This window comes from Rhinolophus sinicus, linkage group LG06 (genome assembly GCF_036562045.2).
Source record: "Rhinolophus sinicus isolate RSC01 linkage group LG06, ASM3656204v1, whole genome shotgun sequence".
NCBI classification, from domain to species: domain Eukaryota; kingdom Metazoa; phylum Chordata; class Mammalia; order Chiroptera; family Rhinolophidae; genus Rhinolophus; species Rhinolophus sinicus.
Genome location: NC_133756.1, coordinates 56,068,883 through 56,077,697, shown reverse-complemented (window position 1 = coordinate 56,077,697; position 8,815 = coordinate 56,068,883). Strand labels below are relative to the sequence as shown.

General features: G+C 39.4%; 1 long non-coding RNA gene across 2 annotated transcripts in view; it reads left to right on the top strand.

The window, feature by feature from the left end:
* Positions 1-1,513: 1,513 nt before the first annotated feature.
* The window catches only part of LOC141572136 (uncharacterized), a 54,266-nt gene continuing 46,964 nt past the window's right edge, over positions 1,514-8,815 (top strand). Inside the window, exon 1 of one of the 2 annotated variants that reach the window (XR_012497312.1) lies at positions 1,514-1,633. This is a non-coding gene — a long non-coding RNA (uncharacterized LOC141572136). The remainder of the gene's footprint in view (positions 1,634-8,815) is intronic. The other variant, XR_012497313.1, reaches the window with a different exon arrangement.

Genomic DNA, 8,815 nt, shown 5'->3' with positions numbered 1-8,815 from the left:
TCATTTGATTTCTCTGAAACTCAAACTGGGTAACACTTCCTTCCACATAGGGGTGCTGCAAGAATTAAATGAGCTGATGCAGGAAAAGGACTTAGCATGATACCTGGCACATAGTGAGAGCTACATAGATATTAGCAGTTAGCATTTTACTGTTTATTAAAACAATAGTAATTATTAACGATATGTGCTTTCCTAGATAGTGAACTCCTTGAGGGCAGGGACTTATTCTGAGTTCATAGTAGATATACTATATAAGTAGAAAGAAAAATAAACAAAGAGAAAGGAGGGGAAGATAAGGGAAGAGAAGAAGTGGTGAAGGGAGGAGGGAAATTATAGTTTCTTTTGATCTCATTAGATTGAAATCAAATCTTATTACTTTGAAAATGGCTGAACATTTCTGAGTCTATCCCCTTTAGTCAGCATCTTCTTCCTGTATTTCCAGAAATTAGATGTTCTGAGCAGGTTTTTCTATTTGGGCATTAAGGTCATTGAACAGAATAGAAGCTGGGGTAGCCAGGTAACACCCTTGGGAGAAAATAGGCTCCTGCTGTGAGAAATTGGGTTTCAGAGCCTAGTTCGTCTAGAGTCCCACCGAGTACAAAGGTGTTTGTCCAGGCTTTCAATACTGTGCCAGTGGCAATTTGCAGAAAGTCCCTGGGAGATTCAAAAGCCCATGAATGAGCCAGGAAGGTGAAAGTTGGAAAAAAGACAAACTAAATAATAGTATTTATGGAGACTGAGCCAAAGCAACACTGGAGCACCAAGGAGAGGTGAACACTTCCCCCTCCTTGAAAATGTTATGAACTTCTCATGAAAGAAGCAGATCAGATTTCATTTTAAGGGAAAAAAATAACTTGATCTTTTGATTTTAATAAACAATTTTTAAATAGCTTAATTAAGTTAAATTTAATAAGAAGATGAAAAATGTAACAATCAAAAACGTGAACCTCACTATCCTTTAAAAAGTCTTTATAATTTTCCATGGAACAATATTTTTTGTATAGTTAAAGAAAAGCAAATTCGTCATCTTTTCTGGCAACCTCTATTTGGTTTCTAATCGCTAAAGGAATCATTTCATTCATTGAAAAGTAATGCAGCTACCCTATCAAAGGCCCACTGCCCACTTAGAGCTGGGGAATCCCTCCGGGGTACCTTAAGGGAGCCCCGCCCCGCTCCCCCACACACACACACACACAAACCCCACCCCACCCCGTACCCCCACCCACTGAATAGCTCTCATCCAGCCCCTGTTACAGGCTGCTGCTTATCAAATTCAAGATAAGCTGAGGCCTCCAGGAGAGACAGCAGTGCCATGAGGCAAATCAGGGTTCCTCTGCCTCTTCTCTTTGCCTAAAATATTGAGTCTTCCTGCCAAATAATGTCCTGGTTTATGCAGAAGCAAGAAGCAAGGCAGAAAGCCACTCCACTTTGTTTTGCCTGGAAGTTACTCTTGAACTCTCAAAGGAACACTTAAGTTCCTGCAGAGGCAACACCCTCCCAGTACAGCAACGCAGCCATTCTGGGGCCAGACTGCCACTGACCTCAGCTTTCCCAGGCACAGAATAGTGTGCAAAGGGCCTTTGAGGAAAAGGCAGTCACAAAGCCCATCCTCTTTTCTCAGCCAGAAGGCCAGGTAGGCGGCGGGGAAGGGGCTGTGGGACAGTATGGACACTGCCTAGGATACTGGTTTTGAAAGAGCACGAAAACACCACTGGAGTAAAGTAGAAATGCAATGTTAGTTAACTCAGGTTTTCGCTTACAACGGTTCCTATGGAAGTAAGCAGTTCTTTGCAGTGAACTTCACTGCTCTGGGTCTTCTCACTGAAACGATCCTTTTTGTGACACCTCCATGCAAGCCATGGGGCACGACTGCAGGCAGAGGCTCGGGATGCTCCAACCCCCACCTGTGACCATACCCTGAGCCTGGAGCCATGTATCTGTCATGACCACGAAACCGAATAATCCATGGCTCCTAAAATGCTGCTCCCTAGGGAGTGACGGGGTCTCTTTATCTTTTATTATCTTAATGATAAGCTCTTTAACATGCCACACAAAATAGTCTGGCTTAGAAAACTGCCCAGAATAAGTGTATGTAACCATACTCTTGTTTCGCACATAGAGAAAGAAGGATACGATTTTAATTCATAGAAGTATCTCACCCCCATTGATGTTGAACAGATATGCTTTCAAGAGGCGCGGGGGTATTATTAACTGTCTTAGAAAGCCCCTGTGTCACTGTCTGGTCCTGCTGGTTTGACTTGCTTGGTTAATGGGTTCCTTCCCCATCCTCAATGGCTAGAGATGAACCACTGGGAATGGAACTTCTGGTCTACAAAAGTCAAGTGTTCTAGTGAGTGCTTTCGTGCTCTTAACCTAGGGTGACCAACCACCCTGGCATTTCCTAGACTGAGGGTTTTCAGGGATAAAACCAGGAAAGTCCCAGGACAAGTCCGTCACCTTATTTCAGGTCAGTTGTGCCTACAGGGGCAGAGGGGTAGTGGATTTGCCAGTGTGGGCTCTGGAGCTGACCGCCAGGTTATGGCCTACTTTCATTATTTGACTAGCCATGGGACCAGTTACTGAACCTCCTTGCTCCTCAGTTTTCACACCTAAAAACTTGGAAAATAACATTTACCTCTTACAGATATTGTGAAGCCAAAATGAAATTATGTACCTTGTATTATGAAATCTTGTATTATATTACATTATATAAGACCAGGTCTTATAATAAAATAAGACCTGGTCTTATATTAATTTTTGCTCCAAAAGATGCATTAGAGCTGATGGTCCGGCTAGGTCTTATTTTCGGGGAAACACGGTAATATAAGACAATGTCTTATGATGTAATATAATATAATATAATACCGGGTCTTATATAGTATAATATAATATTATAATGTAATATAAGACCGGGTCTTATATAATATTATATAAGACCCGGTCTTATATTAATTTTTGCTCCAAAAGACACATTAAAACTGATGGTCCAGCTAGGTCTTATTTTCGGGGAAACTTGGTATATAGAGTGCCTCTCAGTGTGCTGGGTACATAGGAAGTGCTCATAAATGTTAAGTATGATGATCGTTGTAATGATTATTATTTGAAGATACAATGGCAAGTGATAAGGTGGGCAACGCTGTGGGAAAAACAGCATGTCAGACCAGAGCGATCAAGAAGTGGTCAAATCACATTCATGACAGCTTAAGAAGGTGGGATTGTTTTCTTCCTTTTGGAAACTGCTTATCACAAAATAGATTTTAATTTGAAAAGTTTGGGTGCCTAAACGGGCAAGTTCTGATTACCTGGGAAACTCAGGCAGATGAATGTCTTAGGTAAGAGAGGCACCACTTTGTATGCCCGCTCAACACTCTGCAGATCTTGCAAGGGCCCTCACTGAGGCACCACATGCCAGAGAGCATGGGGGCGTCTTGTGGGTCATCTGCCTCTCCCAGGCACAGTATCAGGCTGCAGCCCCTTGGCATGTGCTGTGGAAAACCTCACCTCACCAGCAATGGAGCTCCAGACACATGCATTTGAGATTAGTGTTAATAGAATCTGCTTCTGAAGCTCTTACTTCCAGTCTTTTGGCCTTCAAATTTTTGCTGAGTTATTTGACCTCATGGATCGCCTGAAACAGTAGTCTCATGACCAGAGGAAACTGTTGTGAGCTCACAGCTTGCCTGAAGGCACGTGTGTTTTTTTCCAAACTCCATTCAACTACTACTCACAGATCACATACTGCACGCCTGCATTTCATTAGGGACTTACTGGAGTTTACTGGGAAGGATAGGGCCTGGCTTTGTCCACAGAGCTTGCTTTCTAGGAGGACACATCTATATGGAAAGACTACAATCAGACCTTAAAAACTTTTATAAACTATAAATAGAAGTATAAACCCTGTGACCGGGAAGCACAGAATAATTCACAGGGGAGAATTGCAAAGGAAGGCATATCTGGTTAGGCTTTGGAAGAAAAGCAGAACTTTGACAGGTTGAAAAAGATGGTGTGTGGAAGGTAGAAAGCGTGCACAGGTTCACGGCCTCATGTCAGGCAACCAGCATGCTTGACTCAACCAAAGGAAGCACAGAGGTGGTTTCATGGGAGATCAAATAGGCCAGATAATAGAGGATGTGGAATGAATGCTGTCACGTGGGGTGTCATGTGGGGTCTCAGCTCCCGCTCCCCACATAAGAATGCAGGACATGGTGAAGCCAAAAAGGAACACCCATGGACCCATAGATAGGGGAGTCACACCACTACATTCTTGCCGGCGGCTATGTTGGAGACACAAGAAACAAACATCCTCCAGTACCCCAACAAGGGATCTTCCTGCACCCCAGTCTTGCTGGCAGCCAAGCGAGACACAGGAAGTAGGATCCACATGATCTACAATCCGCCACTTTTCTCCCTGCCAACCCACCAACCAACCAACGCATTCATAGCAGTTATATCAGTGGCTAATGGCTAACTGGTTACAGCTGATGGCCAACCAGTCACAGCTGATGGCCATCTACTACCCGAGCCAGCACCTTTTCACATGAGGCCGAGAGCCTGGAAACTGCTATCTGGGGCTCTGTCCCCACAATGCAATACTACAGAGTCTGTACTTTATTCTATATACTCATTTTGAGCAAGGGAGTGATGTGATAATGGCTAGGCCTTAGAAAAATCAACTGGTCAAGGAGCGAATCTGTCGGCGGTTATGTGTAGGACGCAGAAAGATAGGAGAGAGCAGAAGTATTAGTTACAAAATGCAGGTAAGAATTAACGGGGGCCTGAACTTTAGAAGTGCAGAGAGAATAAAAGGGAGGGAAGAGAGGAAACTAAAAACCGTTGGGAGGCAGGAAGAGGCGATTTATCTACATCCAACTCAGTGCAGCCATTGAGCACTGAGTTGCTCAATGAGCAAGGTGTGGGCAGCAAGGAATGGAAAACAAATAGATAACAATCTGGGTAGAGCTGCAAAGATGACAGGTGGTGAAGATGAGGGAAGTAGTGTTGGTGTAGCCTAGGTGTTGACCAGCAGCACCTTAATGATAGCTTGTATGTATATGAAAGAGACCAGTAACAACTCTTTCCTGATCTCCTCAGAAACAGGATCAAGTTAAGGTCTGAAGAATTTAGAGGAGATAAAAAAAGAATTTCCAAATGGAGACCGGACAGCAGAAGACGTTTTACCTTTAGGATGGGTTTTGTTTCTGAGCTTAAATCTTTGCGTTACTACCTGGAAATGAGAAAAGATGCCTTCTTCCATCCCCCCTTACTGAAAATCAGCTCAGTCCCTCCTTGGTTAGTGATTTCCTCTTCGACCAGAAAAGTCAGGATCACTGTTACTTTAAGGAAAAGCAAAAGTGATGGATGTGGATTCACCATTGGCAATATCTGCTAAATTCCTTAAAATTCCTTTAAAAAAGAAGGTGTGTGGAAAATAACAGGTAAAATAAGTGTGTTTGTTGTTGTGTAACTATCAAAATCAGTTATCTTGAGGTGTCTCATAACATAATGCCACTCCAAAACAGCTTTGGCAGGAAAAAGGATGTATTGAAAGCTATAGGGGCATCCAGGGTAACCCAGGACAGAAAGTGACTCAGCCAGTCACCTCCTAAAGTCCCTTTAAAAATCATGACAGGATACAAACTTTAATCTTGTCTGAGTATGTGGCAGAATATTTGAAATGTAGAGACCATTCTACATTAACCATTTGTTTTGATCGTGTCACTTCCATTCTCAGAAATCATATGTATTTCTATTTCAAGTCATCTTAAAAGTTTTTAGCAATAACTTCAGGGCCCATACTATCACATCTCACTATATTCCATCCCAAACCATTCCCTTTGATTTTTTTTTTTTTGATTTTTTTTTTTTTTTTTTTTTTGCTTCTTTCCTGTTATATCCAATCTCAGTGGTTTCAAATCCAGGCAGGTTACATGTTAGATTCCTGCATCTCACCACTGAACATTCTGATTCTGAGCCTTGGGAGTCTGTATATTTTTTTAAAGCTTTATATAATTTGTATAATTGACATACAATAAGCTACGCATGCTTAAATGTACAATTTGCCTGTGAAACTATCACCAAAGTCAAGATAAGTGACTTAATTAACATACCCCCCCAACTTTCCTCATGCCCCTTTGTCATACCCTCCCTCCTACCCTGCCCCTCTGTCCTCTGTTCATAGGCAACCACCTATTTGCTTTCAGTTACTATAGATTAGTTGCATTTTTAAGAGTTTCATACAAATTTTAGCTCTTTTCTGTCTAGCTTCTTTTCCTAGCTCTTTTTTTTTCTCTTTTTTTCCCTAGTTTCTTTTACTTTCTTTTTATAAGGATTTTGAGATACATCCATGGTGTTGCTTTTGTCAATAGTTTATTCCTTTTTATTGTGGAGTAGTGTATCATTGTTTGGATATCTCACATCACAATATATTTATCCATTTACCTGATGATGAACATTTGGATTATTACTAGATTTGAGCTATTACAAATAGAGATGCTGTGTATGTTTGTGTGTAAGTCTCTTATGATGATATGCTTTCATTTATCTTGGGTAAATACCTAGAAGAGGAATAGCTGGAGAATATGGTTGATTTATGTTTAACTTTATAAGAAACTTCCAAACTGTTTTTCGAAATGGTTGTACCATTTTACATTCCACCAATAGGATATGAGAGTTCCAGTTTCTCTAAATCCTTGCCAACACTTGGTATGATCAGTCTTTTTAATTTTGAGTCTGCCAGTAGGTTTATAGTGATATCTCATTGTGGTTTTAATTTGCATTTCCCTGGTAACTAATGATGCTGAACATCTTTTCATATGCTTGCCATCTGTGTATTGTCTTTAATGAAGTTCCTGTTAAAATCTTTTGCTGCTTTTTAAAAATTGTGTTTTCCCGTAATTGAGTTTTGAAAATTCCTTATGTAGTCTAGATACAGGTCCTTAGTTATATGATTGGAAAATATTTTCTCCCAGTCTATAGCTTATCTTTCCATTTTCTAAACAGTGTCTTTCGAAGAGCTCTTAATTTTGTCTTTTGAAGAATTCTAAATTTTGATGAAGTTCAATTGATCTATTTTTTCTTTTTATTGATCACACTTTTGGTCTCACAGCTAAGAAACCTCTTCCCAAACAAAGCTCTCTCCTATCTTTTGTTCCAGAAGTTTTATAGTTTTACGTTTTACAGTTAGGTTTATGATCCATTTAAAGTAAATTTTTGTAAAAGTGGTAAAAGTTATGTATTGCAGCTCATTTTTTTTTTTTTTTTTTTTTTTGGCCAATGGATACCCAGTTGGTTCTAGCACCATTTGCAAAAAGAACTCTTCTCCACTGAATTGTCTTTGTTACACTTTTGTTGAAGATCAATAGACCATATGCATTTGAGTCTATTTCTGAATTTTCTATTCTGCTCCATTGATCAATTTGTCTATCTTTACACCAATACCACACTATTTTGGATGCTGTAGCTTTGCAGTAAGTCTTAGAGCCAGGTAGTATAAATTCTCCAACTCTGCTTTTCTTTTTTAGAGTTGAGTTATTTTAGTTTATCTGGGTCTGTTATGAGCTGAGTGTTTAGGGGGTTATGCCCTCTACAAAATTCAGATGTTGAAGTCCTCAACTCTAGGATCGCAAATGTTACGGTATCTGGAGATATGGCCTTTAAAGAGGTAATTAAAGTAAAATGAGGTCATATGGATGGGCCTTACTCCAATATGACTGGTGTCCTTATAAGAGATTAGGATACAGACAAACACAGAGGGAAGACCATGTGAAGAACAGGGAGAAGACGGACATCTACAAGCCATGGACAGAGACCTCAGAAGAAATGACTATGCTGACACATCGATCTTGGACTTCTAGCCTCCAGAACAGTGGAAAAATACATTTCTGTTGTTTACGGCACACAGTCTGTGGTATTTGCTATGACAGCCCTAGAGAACTAATCTGTATTAGTTCAGGGTCCTTCACATTGATTTTATAATCAGTCTGTCATTTTCTAAAAAAGGGAACGGTTGATAAATTTTATCAAATGCTTTTTCTACATCAGTTGAGTCGATCCTATTGTTAGTTTTTTTGAGTCTGTTAATATGAAGAATTACATTGATTATTATTCAAATATTAAACCGTACTTTATTCCTGGGGCAAACTCAGTTTGGTCATAGGGGATTGTTCTTTTTTATATATTGTTGGCTATTATATATTCTTAATTCTTTAATTAAGGATTTTTGCATCTATGTTTATGAGGATCATTAATCTGTAGGTTTCTTTTCTTATAATGTTTGTTTAGTTTTTGTAGCAAAGTAGTGGTGGCCTAACAGAATGTATTGGGAAGAGTTCCCTCTTCTTCAATTTTCTGGAAGAGTTTTTGTAGAAATGGTATTATTTCTTCCTTAAATATTTGGTAGAATTTCCAGTGAACCCATCTGAAGTTTTCTTTATGGAAAGATTTTAAAACATAAATTCAATCTTTGATACATATAGTATTCATTTGGTGCAAAAGTTATTGCGGTTTAAAAGGTTAAAAATAATTGCAAAAACCGCAGTTACTTTTGCACCAACCTAATAGTTATCTATATTTTATTCAGTGAGCTGTAATAGGGTGTATCTTTTAAAACATTTGTCTATTTCATATAAGTTGTTGACTTTGTTGGCATATTGTGTATTCTCTCTTTTTATCCTTTATCAGTCTGGTTAGAGTTTTTTCAATTTTATTGATCTCATTGAACCAGATTTTGGTTTCAGTGTTTTCTTCTACATTTTTCTTTTCCCCCATTTTTAAAAATTATTAACTAGTCTATACTTTATTCAAATTTCTTTAGTTT